This window comes from Sciurus vulgaris (assembly GCF_902686455.1).
Source record: "Sciurus vulgaris genome assembly, chromosome: 12".
NCBI lineage: Eukaryota > Metazoa > Chordata > Mammalia > Rodentia > Sciuridae > Sciurus > Sciurus vulgaris.
In genome coordinates, this window is record NC_136473.1 from 26,160,839 (window position 1) to 26,178,140 (window position 17,302).

At 35.2% G+C, this 17,302-nt stretch overlaps 1 protein-coding gene across 1 annotated transcript in view; it reads right to left on the reverse strand.

Moving 5' to 3' along the window:
• PLXDC2 (plexin domain containing 2) overlaps positions 1-17,302 on the reverse strand; it is a 412,919-nt gene that overhangs the window by 170,139 nt on the left and 225,478 nt on the right. The window lies entirely within an intron of this gene.

Genomic DNA, 17,302 nt, shown 5'->3' on the forward strand with positions numbered 1-17,302 from the left:
CTTGTCCTCAGCATCCCAGGGTTATGTGTTTCATACAAGGGTAAATACAATTTGGAGGGAAATTACAAGCTGTAGTAATTTTTCTAAATTATGGAGTAGATATCTTCCTTAGCAAATACAAAAAGTAGCCCAAATAGTTAATTTTATTTAGAATTTAGCATTTGCCAAGGAATGCTCTGTGACAGTCATGCACAGTATTTAATTTTTGAAGTAGGTGCTAGTAATATAACCAATTTACAGTTAAGAAAACTCAGGAATAGTAGGCACAAAGCTGTTAATTGCAGAGGCAAGACTTGAACCAAGGCCAACATATTCTGCTGCCTACCTGGTGATAAACATGAATAGTCACCATAGATTCTGCTTAAAACCAAAGTCTAAAGTTTCTCCAGTCACCTTTCTTGGGGACAGTGATCAGGTCATCTGGTTGCTTCATTGGTAGTGCTCAACATTGCTCCTTGAAAACAAGACTCTTGTATCAACAACAGACTTTACAACTTCTAGTAAACAGTAGTAACTCCAGAGTCCTAGATCTTCACTAAAATGTTGAACCTTAATAATAAATTTTGACCCAGTAAAGAACCTTATTCACTCATTATTATGCTTCACTCTAAATGCAAGGCTACAAATTCTCATTTGCCTTGGGGATATTCACTAAAAATAATTTAATACATATCAGGAACATTTAGCTCCTTCAACACTGCATGTAAAATAAGCACCGGCACCAAAATTGCAGTATTACGAGATATCCTCATGTACGCATTAGGGACCACTTGTCAGAAACAGAGTTAAAGGAGATTTGAAACACCTCCAGGCCTCTTGCATCCCTAGTGCTGTGAAGTATTTGAATTTTTACTCTTTGACCCATGGCTGTTTAGATAATTTTTATTTTTGGAGAAAAAAAGGAATAATGATTTACAGAGTAAATTCTATAGGAATTTATATCTTCTATTTCTTTAATTCTGTACAGTCTCAAATGTACTTCATTAGCATTGGAGTGGAGACAGGAGGAAGGTGGTGTGCCCAAGTGCCAAAACCAATGTGTCATCGATTAAGGAACCAGGAAGGTTCAAGGTTATGTCAGAAGTAGTAGGGAAATCATTAATAAAAAAAAAAAATTCTAATGAAATAAACCCGGGACAGGGAATATACACTCTAATAACAGAAATGCTGTTACTGAATGTAGTCCACTTTAAAATAAACTGCAAATATAGTGCCCCTGGTTTTAAATTTACTACTTCATTAGATTAAGGAATTACTTTTTCATTGGTAGCAAGTGACTCTTCATCAGGGCAGTGTATCCAACTGCCAAAGTGTCAAAGCTTAAACACTTCAACTGCATCTATTGAAGGAAGAAAATTCACTGAAGATTAGAAGCTCCTAGTGGTTCTACAGTCACACAGAGTTTTACAAATATCTCACTGGACAGCATCAATATTTATTGGCTTGAAGCTTTTCCCTGTATTAGGCAAATGGAATGAAAATGACCAATTGTGCTTTACTACATGGTAATGGGCAAGTTGGCCAAGGATTTTTTTTTTTTTTTTCATTACTTAGCCAGTCAAACATTTTTAGGGTTACTAAATAAATTATCTTAAATATTCTTGGAGTTACAGGTAGATCCTCATTATCTTTGGGCTGAACAGCTCACATGAACACCTCCTCTTTAAGCCCCAGCACAGAGGATAGAGAATCTGCAAATCAAATGTGTGGTGTGCAGATCAAAATTCTGGGGTCTTTTCAGACCCAGGAGGACCTGGGTAGCCCTGCTACAAATGAAAACAGGTTTGACTGACATAGGAGAGATGAGCTATGTGCTTAAGAATTAACAACCTAAAATAGAATTCACAATCAAGAACTTTAATGACATTTTCAAAATCTTTGTGTTCTCATCTTTGCCTGTCCAATATTAGGGCCTCAAGAGGAGATCCTTACTAATTATGAATTTAACATATTCTTATCTTGTAAAATTTAGAAATAATTTCTTGTATGTTCTGTTTTGCCTTATGTTTAAGATCCATAAGACAACTTTAATCTTAGGGCACTGTCTTTCGTATAAGGCACACGTAAGTGGTACAGTAGTTACAATTGGTGTTCACATCACTTTTCTGAAGGTAACTGCTCCATCTGTACGCTGGAGGCCTGGTGTTTCAAGGAACTCCTACAGAGGCTCATAAGAGATGGTGATTATAATGAGACGGTTGTGACACATACCATCATAATGAAACTTATTCTTGAAATGATAAACAAAAATAACTTCTGTGTCCATTTTTTGAAGTTGTATCCAAATGCTGCATGCCTACATTGTTAATTCAAACTGACCGCCCAAAATTTTGCATTTGCTCTAAATTGAGAGAAGCCAGAAAACTCGCTTTTCACAGGGGATAATGCCAAGAAGAAAATGCACAATGCCCTCATTTCCTAAAGAAAACAACATAACAAAGAAGGAGAGCATGTGGATAAACATAGTTTGGAGCCCAGATCTGGGAAAAGTTAATAAAAGACAACAGACACTAGCTACCTTTTTTGCCTTAATTTTTTTTTAAGTTGCAGATGAACACAAAACTTTTATTTAATTTATTAATTATTAGTTGGTACTGAGGACTGAACCCAGTGCCTCACACGTGCCAGGCAAGCACTCTGTCACTGGGCCACAACCCCAGTCCGCTAGTTATCTTTAAATACTGTCAGATCACAAAATAGACAAAACAAGAACATGGACCGAGTGAAAAACTCTGGGGAGAATGACACAAAACAGAGGTGACATGGAGCATTGGAGCAACAGTCTTATGCTTTGAGGTCTAAATCTTGACCTGTCAAGCAAACTATTACAAGAAAGCAATTAGATCCTTTGTTAAGGATGAGCATTGTCGTTTTCCTCCATCTTTTCCGGCTTATATGCAGCTGTAGTTGAATTTATATCTAAAACCTCTAATTGCTTCCTCTATGGTGTGTAGGAAGATTTTTATAAGTGCATTTTTACTACAAAGTCCTCACTGACCGGATGGTACATAAAAACTATCCCTTAAAGTGTGTCTTGTCCCCATAGGCATGCACACTAAACAGGAGACTCACCTGGGGAGTAGTCGAAAACTACATTGCTGGTCCTGCTGCCAAAAAGTCTAATTGAGTAGGAGTGACCACGTCTGGAGGTGGCTCAGAGGGGGGGTTTGGTCTCCATTATCTACATCAGCTTTACCATGTCTTCCCAAGCAAAATCCTAACCATTGATGACAAATACAAATCTCATATACATTTTGAAATTTGAAACAGTAAGAATCTTGATTACTTTTATGAAAATGAAACAGAATTTTGGCCAGCACAGTATGTGTGCCATGCAGACTGAACTGCCCTACCTGCTAATCAGGCCACCTACTCTCTGCCCCTCTTTCATGGAAATTCTGCAGCAAACACTGTAAGCAGGGTCAGAGAACTGCATCTTAAAGAAACATCCTTGGTAATTCTGAGGCAGTCTGTCATTCATTCTAGCATTTTATCTGTTTTGTGGCAACCAACTATGAAGCATGAAATGTTGAAAACCACAGTTGCAGTTTAGTCTATAAAAAAAAAAAAAAAAAAAAAAAAAAAAAAAAAGACAGCCAGACTTGAATAGTAGCCTTTACCAAAAATCAAGATCTGAGAGCCTGATATTAACAGTGCCAAGCTGCTTGGAAAAAATGCTGTGGGATCAACCACTGTACAAAATAACCCATCACCACCAGAGGAAAAAAGAAATCCATGCTTTTGTCCTTGACCTCAAAGTGTGCCAGATAAAAAAGAAAGATACAAAGATGCCATTTGGACAACATTAAAGAGGTACAGATTTCTCAACAGAGATATTTTTACAAACACAGAGTGAATGTATTTCCTTACCTCTCATGATGCCATCCTGAGCACCTTCAGAAGCTGGTGCTGAATCTGCATCCTATACCTTCTTGACCAAACATAAGCTAGAGGTATTTTTGCAACTTGAGGATAGCCGGGGGCTGCCTATTGTCTTATCCAGCTGTCCTCTTTGAAGACTCTCCTGGTGGGACATGGATCCCTTCTGGCCTAGACTAGGCTCCAGCCCGAGTGGACTGGAAGTGGTCTTCCTCCCACCTTCGGCAGGGAGTTATTCAGAATGACTCCACAGTGCCTTCAGGAAGGCGCCACTGTAACTTCTCATCGCACCACTGTGCTCTAAGACCAACTCTGAAACCCAGCCAGGCCTCTGCAACTCAGAGGTCAGTTGGCTCTTGCTCTGTGGAGACTGGCTCAAAGACAGGACAACCAGAATGAGGACATCACCGTGGATCTATTTGTTCCAGATCTCTACTTCTGGAGTGTGACTCCTGCCAATGCCACTAAGCCCTTTGGACATCCTAATTAAACAAGGTCCCAGTCATGGCAAGAACAGCTCTGGCAGTTTTGGCCCTACCTATTTCTAATTCACTTCTTCTTCCTGGGTCGACTCTGGAAGCACTGATATTTCTTGCTGCCAAATCTGCAAGATTTACAACACATACAAACAACTTCCCATCTCTCCTTAGAAAGTACTTGGAAAGTCATTTTAGTTGTTTTTTTTTTTTAATTTTTTTTTTTTAGTTGTCGATGGACCTTTATTTATTTATCTATATGTGGTGCCGAGAATCGAGCCCAGTGCCTCACCCATGCTAGGCAAGCGCTCTACTACTGAGCTATAGCCCCAACCCTCATTTTTAGTTTTGAATGATCTTCTTATTAACTAAATAGTTGCTTATAACACCAAATATTAAAATGGGGGTGTCTTCTATTCTGACTGTGACTACTGCATTTAAATCAAGAATTGCAAATACTGTTTTTTCTACCCTTCTTTCACTGCCATGTTAGCAATTTGATATTAATTCAATTTTATCCTCAGGAACCTTAGGTGTATTAAACTAGAGTCATGGGTTTCATGTTTTAGGATGGCATTAATTGGTCCATCAAAACAATTTAAATGATTTTTTCTTAATACAATAGGATCTTTCAGAGAAACAGACATTAGTACCTCACCTACATATATGACTGCATGACCGATATGATCCTGCAATATGTATAATCAGAAAAAATGAGATTCCACTCTATTTTTGTATGATCTATCAAAATGTATAAATGCGTTCTACCATCATGTACAACTAATTAGAACAAATAAAATAAAAATATAAAACAGGATATTTCATGAGCAGTTTTCACTGCCTAAACTCTAAAACATAATGCATTTTTAAAGTTGGAGCTGTACTTCAGTGGTAGAGCCCTTGCCTAGCATGCATGAGGCTCTGGCTTCTATGCCCATCATTGAAAAAAAATAATAAGTTTTGAAATAAAAATAATTATGAAACTAACTTTACACATTATGCTGTTCTTTTTCTGATACATCTTTTATAAGATTATATTATAAAAGTACATACACTGCAGAAATGTATTCCTATCAATTATTACCAATAAGGATTTCAAATATTAGTGGTGTTTGAAAAGTAATATATGACACAGTAATAATTTGATATGCACAATTGATTGTGAAGATTACATCTCTTACCTAATCCTGACCTCCAGTCATCCACCAAATAATTCTCTTTGAGGATTACCACTATTAATAATTTCTTGCATGTCCTTGCAGAGATTTTTCTATTTCTTGGAAGCATCACATTTCTTCCAAATTATTTCAGAGATAGTTTATGGGTGTATAAATCCGTCTGCATACATATACATACACTTAAACATAAGTAACCTTGTTCTGCATCTTGTTTTTTTTTTTTTAAATCAAGCACACATAAAGCTATTTCATTCTAATTAAAGGCCACATGACATTCCATTGTATGGTGTACAATAATTTATTTAACCTGAACATTGTTTTTTTTTAAACTATTTTTATTTGTTCTCATTTGTTATCTGAACACTCTTATTCATGGACATTCAGGTGGTTTTCAGTTTTTTGCAATAGATAACCTTAAATATATCTTTCACACATATGTCAATGTATCCACAGGACACATTTTTAGAAGTAGAAATCACAGTGTCAATTATATATTTCATAATATAGTAGATAATAATGAATTGCCATTAGCAATGCTTGAAAACACCCTCTTCACACTCTAAAGAAAATATTGACATCATGCTAAGTCAGATAAGCCAGAGTAAGAAAGTTAAGGATGGAATATTTTTTTACATATGTGGAAGGGAGAGCAAGAGAGAGAAAAAGAAAAAAAAAAAAATATATATATATATAAAATAATGGTGGTGGTTGGGGATCTCATGAAAATGAAAATAAAAGGAAGAAAGACCAACAGAGTAGAGGAAGGGGATCCAGAAGGAGGGAAGAGAGGAAGGCATGGGGGTAGTACTGGGGAATGAAATCTACCAAATTATGCTATGTCTACATACCACAATGAATCATATATATATATATATATATATGTATGTATATATAAAATTCATATATATATACATAATCCATATATATATTCACTAAATAAAGTGAGAATAAAAAAGGAAATGGAAGATCAGAAAAGAAAAGCAAGAGGATCAGGGGAAATAGGAGGGAAAGGAAAGAATAGGTACTAGAAAATGCAACTGATGAAATTATGTGCATATACAAATATGGTGTAATCATTCCCACCATTATGTTTAATTATAATGTACCAATAAAACCTCATTTTAAAAAAATCTTTTCAAATCACATGAGTGGAAATAGTACTTCATTGTAGTTTTAATCTGCATTCTACTTATTATGAGTGAGATTCTACTTCATTTCATGTTTAATTGCCAATCGTATTTCCAATGTTTTAAAATAAACCTTATTTTAGAATTTATATAGAAGTACAGAAAATTATAAAGATAGTTTAGAGTCTTTCCATATACTCCACGAAGGTTTCCTACTGTAGAGTTACATCTTATGCTAGTAGGATGTCTTCATCAAAATTAGTGAAACATTAATTGACACATTATTTTTAGAAAGTTAACCGATATATTATTATTAACTAAATTATGAACTAAACTCATATTTCCTTAGTTTCCTGGTAATGTTTCTTTCCGTCTGGGGTCCCACCCAGGATACCACATTACATTCAATTGTCCTGCCTTCTGAGGATCCTGTCAGCTTCTCACACTCCTGCTTTTGATGACCTTGACAGTCTTCAGGAATGCTGAGTATTTTCAGCAGACGTGGTTTTCTCTGCTTTCTTTTAAGACTTTTTTCCTCCTTCTCAGTCTGAACATGATATGCATAGGCTTGGGTTTTGATTACTGCTTTCCTGGTAGGTGTTTTCTGAGCCCTTTGGTTTGGTGTCTGTCAATTTTGGAAAGGTCTTGGCCATTACTACCCCAAATATTTCTTCTGTTCTGTCCTCTTCTCTTCTGATACTTCTGTTTCATTTTTTGCAAGAGTCCTACATGTTCTTTTCTTTCCTCTTTTTGATTTTGTAAGTTTCTCAGTCTTTGGTATTTTTGGTCTGTGACCTTCCCAGGGTTTCTTTCCTGGAGTATTTTTCTCCCTGCCTGTCACATCCCTCCCTGGATATAGCATTCCCGACCTATTTCCGTAAAGTCTTGATGCCTGGTGACCACATATTTTATCTCTCCCTGTGTCAACAGGGAAGTTTGGAGGGGGTTTCTTTAGTGGGAGAAATGACTGTGCCTCAACTGAGGAAATCTTTCCCTACAGATTAGGCCTTTGGTTTGGAGAAGACTGGGTGTCTTCTTTCCCTTGGCAGAGCCAGGAGGGACCTTTCTCAGATTTTCATTGGGAGAATCTACTGAGTTCCTGGAAAGTCACATCCAAAAATGTTTAAGCATTTCCCTGAGACTTGAATCCCCAGGAGTTTCTTACTGTTAGACCAATCCACACTCAAACCCTACCCTCACTGAAGTTAGAACTTAAGAGGTATTACTAAATTTTGGTTGCTGTACCTTCTGCTCCAGGTAAGCAGATCTCTATGTCTCTTTGAAGGCACTTGTCCATTCAGATTTTGGGAATGGAGGTTTGCTCTACAATTTCAGCTCCCTAACAGGTTCAATAGAAATGACTCATTCGAGTTTTTCCAGTTTTTTGTTGGTGTTAGAATGGGAGTGAAAAATTCCAAATTCTTTACAACGAGGACCTGAAATCAGAAGTTCCTCTAACTCCTTTTAAAAAATGATATTTGTCATTTACTCATTGTTTTAGTTAGCTTTCTCACTGCTGTTACTAAAAGACCCTATAAGAACAATTTTAGAAGAGGAAAAGATTATTTGAGGGCTCATGATTTCAGAGGTCTCCATTCACAGACAGCCAGCTCCATTCCTTGAGGCTTGAGGTGAGGCTGAACATTGTGGTGGAGAGAGTGGCAGAGGGAAGTGGCTCACATGATGATCAGAAAGCAGAGAGAGACTCCACTCACCAAATACAAAATATACACCCCAAAGGCATGTCCCCAGTGACCCAGCTCCTCCAGCCATACCCTATCTGCCTTCAGTTACCACCCAGTTAATTCCATCAGGGGATTAATTCAATGATTGCATTAAAGTTCTCAAAACCCACTCATTTCTACTCTAAGCCTTCTTCCATTGTCTCACACATGAGCTTTTGGGGAACACATCACATCGAAACCATAACATTCACTGTTTAGTTGTTAAATTTGTTTAAAAAATATTTTATTTCTTAAAAATAAAAGCCTAATGATCATTTGAGCTGTTGAAAAAAATGGTAGCAGATAAATTTGCTCAACACAGTTATCACAAACCTTCAGTTTCTAAAAAGAATGCAATTTCTGCAGAGTACAATAAAGCTAAGTGCAATAAAATGATGTATGAATATGTGCAATTTTAATCAATATTTTCCTTTATAGTTTCTGGGTTTTGTACCACACTTTGAAGATATTTCCAATTTCATGAATATAAAATAGTTCACTAGTTTTCTCCTAATGTACTTTTTTATAGTTACACTGATGATAAAAATCAGGCAAATGTAAATAATATTTTTCAAATCCTATAGAAAGTAAGAAAACTTTGAATAAGTAGCATTATATATATTGGTGAGAAACAAAATTTATTAAGAACTTTGAAGTAAATGAGTAGCCATCTCTATCAAAAAGAAGTCAGATTCCTATTCAGTTCTCATAATAATTATTATAGGAGGATTGAAAGTGACACTTAACATTTTTCAGGGCTGGGGATATAGTTCAGTGTTGGGGCACTTGCCTAGCATGTGTGAGGTCTCATCCTCTGCCCTGCAATCAAACAAACAAACAAGCAAACCCAACTCAAACCACACCAAATCAATGAACCCCCCTCAACAAACAAAAAACATTTTTAACATGAAAATTTGGAAACTAGGCAATAGAAAAATAATCACTCATAATGCAGTCATTCTAAAATAATCAGTAATTTGATTCACCTCCCATTCTATTTACTGTGTATTTCTAAATAAGTGTCCTCATAGTGTTATACAATATTACATCTTGATTTTTATCATAAGCATTCTTCCCATATTAACACATGATTGTATAATACTATTTAGTTATATGATATTTTATGAATTTTATTTTTTAAATTGTATACAAGTTGGAAGTACTCAATGATTTGTGATTTATTTCATCAGTTTGATTAGATTTGTCCAGTATAAAAAAAATAGTTCCAAAAACTTCTCTAAAAATAATCTTCAATTATTGAGCCATAAGTTAAACGTAGGAAAAAAATACAACAACCAGTAAATTTGGTTTGCAGAATATGCGAATGCAAAGATTTGGGAAATTGTTGTTTCGAAGGCATTTTAGAGGAAACTAATAAATTTTTTTTTTTTTTTTTTTTTTGCAGTGCTGGGGATTGAACTCAGGGCCTTGTGCTTGCAAGGCAAGCACTCTACCGACTGAGCTATCTCCCCAGCCCGAGGAAACTAATAAATTAACTAAAGAGATTATCACATATGAATGAGAAGATAGTCAAGAGAAAAATATTTCTTTTTTATAGATCAAGGACTAAGATCTCAGAAATAATAATTTCATAAATAGTAATAATTTCAGAAATAGTACTTTCATAAATTTCATGTGCTATGTATAGTTTACAATTTTTAAAACTTTAAAGATTTTCACTCATTATCACTTATACACTTATTTTTTTATAAAATCTAATTGCCCCAAATTTTCAACTTAACTAAGGATGCTCTGTTTTTTCTTTTTAAGTAGCATAAGGAATTGATGATAAGTCAATTAAAAGGCATTTTTATTCTATTTAATTTGCTTTTTGAATCAGAAAACTCCCATTTGAACAACTTCAGTAGTTCAAATAAAAATTTAGCAGTGGCCCTCAAGTTAGTCCAATCAAGAAAGTCATTCAAACCCATCACAACCCCATTAGACTTTAACCAATAGAATATTTTCACCTATTACTTTTTTAATACTATATCTCAGGTCCAGACCTATATAGTTCAAAGTGAGAACACAATTTTGAACTACATTATACCTACAAATTTTCTGTGATGTTGGAAAAGACATACTGCAAGTAAATGCAGCATCAAAACAACAGATACACATAAAGAAAATTTTCTTCCAATTGAAAGGCAAAGCGTTACATGTACATTTAGTTAACATTCAATTTTTCACTTGGGATTGGGTCTTCCGTACTTTTTTGTGTTAGATTGTAAATGTTTAAATAAATCCCAATTCTAAGAAAGGCTGTAGGGAGCCGCAGGGCAGTGCCCACCCCCTCTCCATCAACTTATTCCTGTGTTTGATGACCACCGACTGTGCTTAAAGTTCTTGTCATACAAAGGACAGATTAAGAAGGACAGATTAATGGTGTAAGTGGCCTGCTTAATATAATAATTCCTGCTACTCAGTGATGACCTACAATATCACTATTAGGTAGAGATTTCAAGATTCTATTGCCTTGTACTAAAAGACAAGGCAGTAGAATTTCTAGAAAGTTTCCCAGAGTTCCATAATATTGTCATTGGGAGGTCTTTAGAGGTGATCTTGAACCACACACTGCATATAGGAATGACAGATGTAATCACCCTGATAAAATGGACATCCTAGTCATCTAATGTTATGATATTTCCCAGTCACAAACGGATAACCCAGCCTGTAAAAGGAGCAGTTACACTGGCCATAAGTTAATTCCCTACATAACTCTTGAGTTATAGCTTACATTTTTTTTCAGGGAATCTAGTAAATTATGTCATCTAAGAAACTACAAACTAATTTAATGAGTAAGCACAGCTTTGTGGAGAAACTATTTTGAAAAGGAATAAAAGAAAATTAACTTATAAAAATAATATTAATCATATATACTATTTATGGTAATATTTTCTATAAACAAATCTCAATAGCATATTAATTAATTTAATCATCATAAAACTCTTTATGAGAAGGTGATGTTGTTGTGCTATTTTATAGATAGGGAAACAGAGATGAGAGATACTACACCATCTGTCACATGTTGCTACTTTACTAATTAAAGAGTCACCTGGACTCCCTTTATTTTCAGTTGGGTGATCTATTTAAGCATTTGTGTAATATTTCTATGTATCTGAATTAATGCTGCAGTGACTTAGAAAGATGTAAACAAAGTATTATTGCTGATGTTTCCAATAAAGTCTGGATCCACGGAAAGAAGATGAACAATGCTTTCCAGAGATAAATATTCCTAAGTGTCACACACCGGTGACACATGGACTCTTCTGAGGCTGTTTGATCCACAAAAGGTGATAAGCTGGGGAAAAATACTTTTTGCCCAAACCCTCATCTCAGCTGATCAACTCTCCACCATTCCTATCCCCCATCATGACTTATGCTTATGCTTATGACAGATGCTTCTCTCTTTCATTTCTGTACAATCGTTATCCTTGATTCTACCCCCATGTCTGCCTCTGGTATTTTTCTTGCTTATTCCTATCACTCAGCTCTAGCTTCTAGATGGCTTCTCTCCAGGTCATTTATTGACACTTCCCACCCGCAAACCCAGGGAGCCAGTGCTAATGAAATACAACATGTGTCCAGATGTAGTGAAAACCAAAATGCTTGCAAATATGCAATTCATAAAGCCACAGGGAAAAGAAATGTAGCAATGTTGGTAAATCTCCTGAATCTTCTGCTGACACTAGACAGTTTGGAGGAAGAATAAACCATCACAGGGACTGCTAAGATGAGCTCTCAGGTGTTTGTTCTCTCAGAGAATCAGTTACACACAGCAGAATAGACAACATACAATTTATCTCCTGTCCAGAAACCTTTGCGAACTGAATGTGTTACAGTAAGTTGGTGAATCAAATTGGAATGGATTTCCTTTTGTCCAGCATCTATCACTTCTATATCTTCCCCTCATTCTCAGATGCCTGGATATTTGCAATCTCTGCTCTCTGCTAACGATAATTTTAAAAGACAAAATAACTCCGCTTTCTCACTAGATTCTAAAAGTTAATGGCTACAACAAGTTCTGTCTTATGAGGTTACACACTTGAAAGAAAATGGGGATGATATTTATAAATCAATCATCATGAGTAATAACTAACTCTCTTCCTCCCCTAAAAACCTTTTATTCCTGTTATTAATCAAGTCCATTTAAAAAGCATGAAATATCATTTGGAACTATAATTAAAATATTACTATTTGAAAGCCAGAACAAAAGAAGATATAAGATTTGGTAATATACTTCCTGAAACTCAATCAAGATAGTATGTATTCCTTTTTTTTTTTTTTTTTTTTAATCTTTCTTACTGGGGAGTTAAAGAGGAAAAGCAAACCATTACTGACGCAATGTAGATAATTATTGTAAATTTAGATTTAATATACCATAAGTTCAAAATGTAACAGGTATTTCTATCTTGAGAAGGGAACTAAGTAGACCAGGAGCCTGGGAAAAAACAGTGATTTATATTTTGCTTTTGCCTGTAAACTCTTCAAATATCCTTGTTTTAGTTTCTCTGATAATAAAAATTCATTACTAAATGAACACCCTCATATTTTCTTGGTTACCACATGGCAAATGAAAAGAAAATTGAACTAAAATTTGAAAGTTTCTTATGAAATCTGCAACTGGAAATTTGTGTACAAAGGAAGACAGGGCAAATCCTTCATATAATCAAGGTAGGAAATATGTATTTCATATTTGTTTTTTAATTCATTTCACCTTTGCTTTCTAATCTCATGTCCAAATGCTTGCAATTCCACGCAATATTTTAATTATGAATTGCCATCTGTCCACATAGTTAAGTTCGGGAGCAGAATTATCTGGATAACTATACCTCTTTCCTTTCCTTTTCTATAAGCAACAATTAACCCTCAACTCTAAACCTCACTCATGCCAGTCATGTGCAACCATGATGGATTTGGGTAAAAATACCATTAGTAGTGATGGCCGCAGATTCACTGGCTCAAATTCTCAAACTTAACTCTAAATTTTGAAGCATTTAAAAGATCACATTATCAATCTAATAGCAAAAAAGAGCTAATTATGGTATTCATACAGAAAGAAAATAAACAGTGAGGTATGTAAAGGACACATCTTAGTGATACCATTAATGGAAATATTTTTATGAAATGCAGAGAGTTAGCATTGTAATGCCGGAAATATTCATATTCTAAAGGATTTTTAAAATACAATATAAATAAATGCTTTCAGGTTTTGCTATCAGTGAACCAGAAAATAAGATGATATTTCCGATTCATTTTGTGCATTATTTGTATGGCTGATTGAAGCCTGTGCATATTAAAATGTTCAATAGGTAAATAGTTTATCTTTGTAGTTTATAAATAAATGACCCCATGTTTGGTTTTAATTTGCATTTTTTAACTAGAGATTTAAGTGTACTCATAGTGAAATATTATGAAATACAAAGCTCAGCCACACTGAATTATGTGTATGTCTATATTTTTAAACTACTTTCTGACTTGAAATTGTATTGATCCTAGCAAACAAGAGGCATTATCTTGAAGTTAATTTCAGTTTTAAATGAATTTGTATCTCTGTGGAGGGGGGTGGAGAAAGATTTTAAGAAGACGTGGGAAATGGCAAGCAATGAGGTGAGATGAAAGGGACTGTGTCCACTTTATTTGTTTGCACAGCTTGGATTCACCATGAAAACATTTCACTTTGCTTTTTTCCCACATCCAATGCAGAAACAGGTTCAAGAGGAATTTGTAGACACAGAGAATTGACAGTCCTTAGAATAGAAACCAATATGTTCCTACTTAATAATCCCAACCCCTGGCCTATTTGAAATGGCCTGCAATCAACTTTCTTTAGCCCGATTTGTAGTTTCCATTTTTCTCTTCCAAACCTTGCATGGTTAATGGTCTATTTAAGATTTGTAAGGCAGATGAGAATTTGTCACATCGGCCAGTCTGCTTATAACACCTAGTCAATCACAGAATACATCCATCCAGTCAGTGGAACAGAAGCCATCTAAGCTATTCTTAGCTTTTTTCACTGTATCTTAATGGAAACCTTTTACACCACAGTGATTAAACAATTCAAATTATGGGTCTTTGAAGTGACTTCTTCTCTTTTCCCACTGTACCTATCCTAGTTTGGGCACTTAAGAAAAATTATTGAAAATCTGCTGTCTGGTTTCCCTGCCTTCACCCAACTCCCTCTCCAGCCCTCTACCATCAGATCAGGCTGGATCTTCTCTAAGAAATTCAGTGCTTGCAAGATATCCAAATTCCTAATGTTCAACATATATAGCTCCAGCCATCTTCTTTGGATTCTTGTTCCAACCTTCCATTCAAGATAAACTGATTAACTTGACAGCCCTCCAAGCATAATGCCGTGTGGGCTCAGCACTGTCACTTGGCTCAGAGTCCCCTTGTCTGGAATGTCCCTTCCTACTTCACCTTTGAGCAAATTGTTTCTTTGCCTACTAAAATTTTATCTTCCTTTAGAACAAGACCAAAGGTTAGCTCTTTCACAAACCTACTAATTGGTCCAAAAAGAATCATCTCTTTTTCAAGCAAGTTCCTGCTCCGAAGGCACTTGGAGTCAGCCTTCTCTTAATGTTTATTCATGTCTTACCACCCCCTCTTCATAGATTCTAAGCTCCTGTGCAGGAACCAGAGCTTATCTTTCCTAGTGTACAGCAAAGCTTCTTGTACAGTATCTCTTATAGGACTCAATCAATATTGATTGAATGAATGAACAATGGAAAAACAAGTAAGCTATTTATTAATCTGAAAACTTGTACATGAGACTCTGGTTTCATTTTGAAGAAACTTGGATCTGTGTCTAAGTTATTTCAGCTATGCCTCTTTAAACAAGGTAAGAGATTTATATATGCAAGTTCTATGCTAGCATACAGAGGAAAAACAGTGTCTTTGTATTAGCATTTTCTCCAAAAAAAGACAGAGATCATTCAAGACAGAGATCATTCAAGTCAGGTTTATCACTATTTGGAGGATCTTTTAGAAGGAAAATGTCACTTAGAAGCAGTAAAGATGACTGAGACATCTGCTTGATCTGCTGGGTTTGTTACCAACCACTCTCCACTAAGACAAATCATCATTCACAGCAGCTGAATCACTGACATGAGGTTCAAAACTAAAACAGTTTGAGAAATTGAAAATACAACTTTTTTTTTTAACCATTGTGTGTACAGATTTTAAACACACGATTAATAACTCACTTTTTAAAAGGCAATGGAACACTGATAACTTAAATATCAGAAAACAATAATTGTCTGTGTTCTTTATCAACATACACACAGTGAATCAAAAAGACATAGTAGTCCTTTTCCACACAAAATTTAATTGTTTCACAAAGTCCTCTGCTGGACTTAGTAATTTGAATCTGAACTTCATTTTTTTTCTCCTTGTTTTATAAGAGCAGAATAACCACAACCTTGCATACAAACTATTCCTATATCCTTCTATACCAATTCCAATTTATCTCCACTTTAAGGTATTACAAAAGTATCTAGATTCTTTTTTTAATTATTTATTTACTTATTTTTAGTACTGGTGATTGAACCCAGAGCTTCATACATGCAGGATAAGAGCTCTATCACTGAGGTACATTCCCAGTCCTCATTTACTTTTATTTTGAGATGGGATCTCTTTAAGTGGCCAAGTTGTCCAGGTTGGTCTTGAACTTGAGATTCTTCTGCCTCAGCCTCCCAACTAGCTGCCGTTATAGGCATAGATCACCCATTTGGCTTAGATTCATCTTCCTAATGTTTATTATTTACCTAACTAAGAATTAATGACTGAAACTAACCCTTAAAGCTTTATGTAAAATCATCCCAATCGTCTTCTAATCCTAATATGCCACTTTTTTTTTTGCATGAACACTTCCCTGACTTCACTCAAACACATTCATTTATTATCTCAAATATAATTTCTCCATTTCCTCTTCTGTATATTTAATCAGGATGCTTTCCCCAGGACCTATTCTTCCTTCTTTATAAAACTGTAGAGATTGTGGGACAGCCTCTAAGAAATAATTTAAATAATTATAATAATATAATAAAATATAATAATATAATTATAATAATAATAAAATAATTCCTTCTCCATAAAGTCTTAAATGAGTGTCACAGATGTTTGAACTTGAACATTCCTGGAAACTTCTATCTCATCCTTCGTGTTTTCTAGAGCGTTCCCACATTTGGCTTCACCTTTTTTAACTGTATGAAAGGCTACGTTTTTCTAAGAATAAGGAGCTTAATGTGCCTTCGTTCAAAGAAGGTGCTCAAAAAACTTTTGCTTTTAGTATTTCTGATTATAAATCTTTTTTGTCTGAATCCTATATATCTGATAAGTCGATATTTTATATTAAAATATGGCAGGAAAAATCAACATGGTTTCCATACCATCCAGAAGACCAGTGAGGAGACCCAGTGAAAGAAGGAGACTCAGGTCTCTGGTGCTTTCGGCGTGGACAGTTATAGCCTTTCCAATATGCTTTTGAATTTTTTTGCTCTCTTCTTTCCCTACTGTTCAATTTTTGTTATTGTTGCTTTTAACTCATTCTTCTACTTTCTTTCCCCTCTGTCTAGGCCTATCTGGATGTTCTCTGGCATTTTCCTTACCTCTGTTTAGTAGCACTTCAGGATCAATATAATTCTAATTTCTGGGATATAGCATGAAATAATGATAATTGCTTTGCTAAGACACTGCTAACCTTTAAACGAACCTCCACATCTTGGAGAAAAGCAAATTTTTAAAATTCAAACTGGGTTTCAGTGTTTGTTTTTAAGACTCAAACAAGTTGTCAGTCAACAAAGGTGACATTAAGGGGGCAAAAACCCCACTCAAGCTAATATGCATGTGGTTGTGTGTGTGTGAGGATACCCACATCTATCAACTACATACATTAAGAGAAAATAAAAATATAT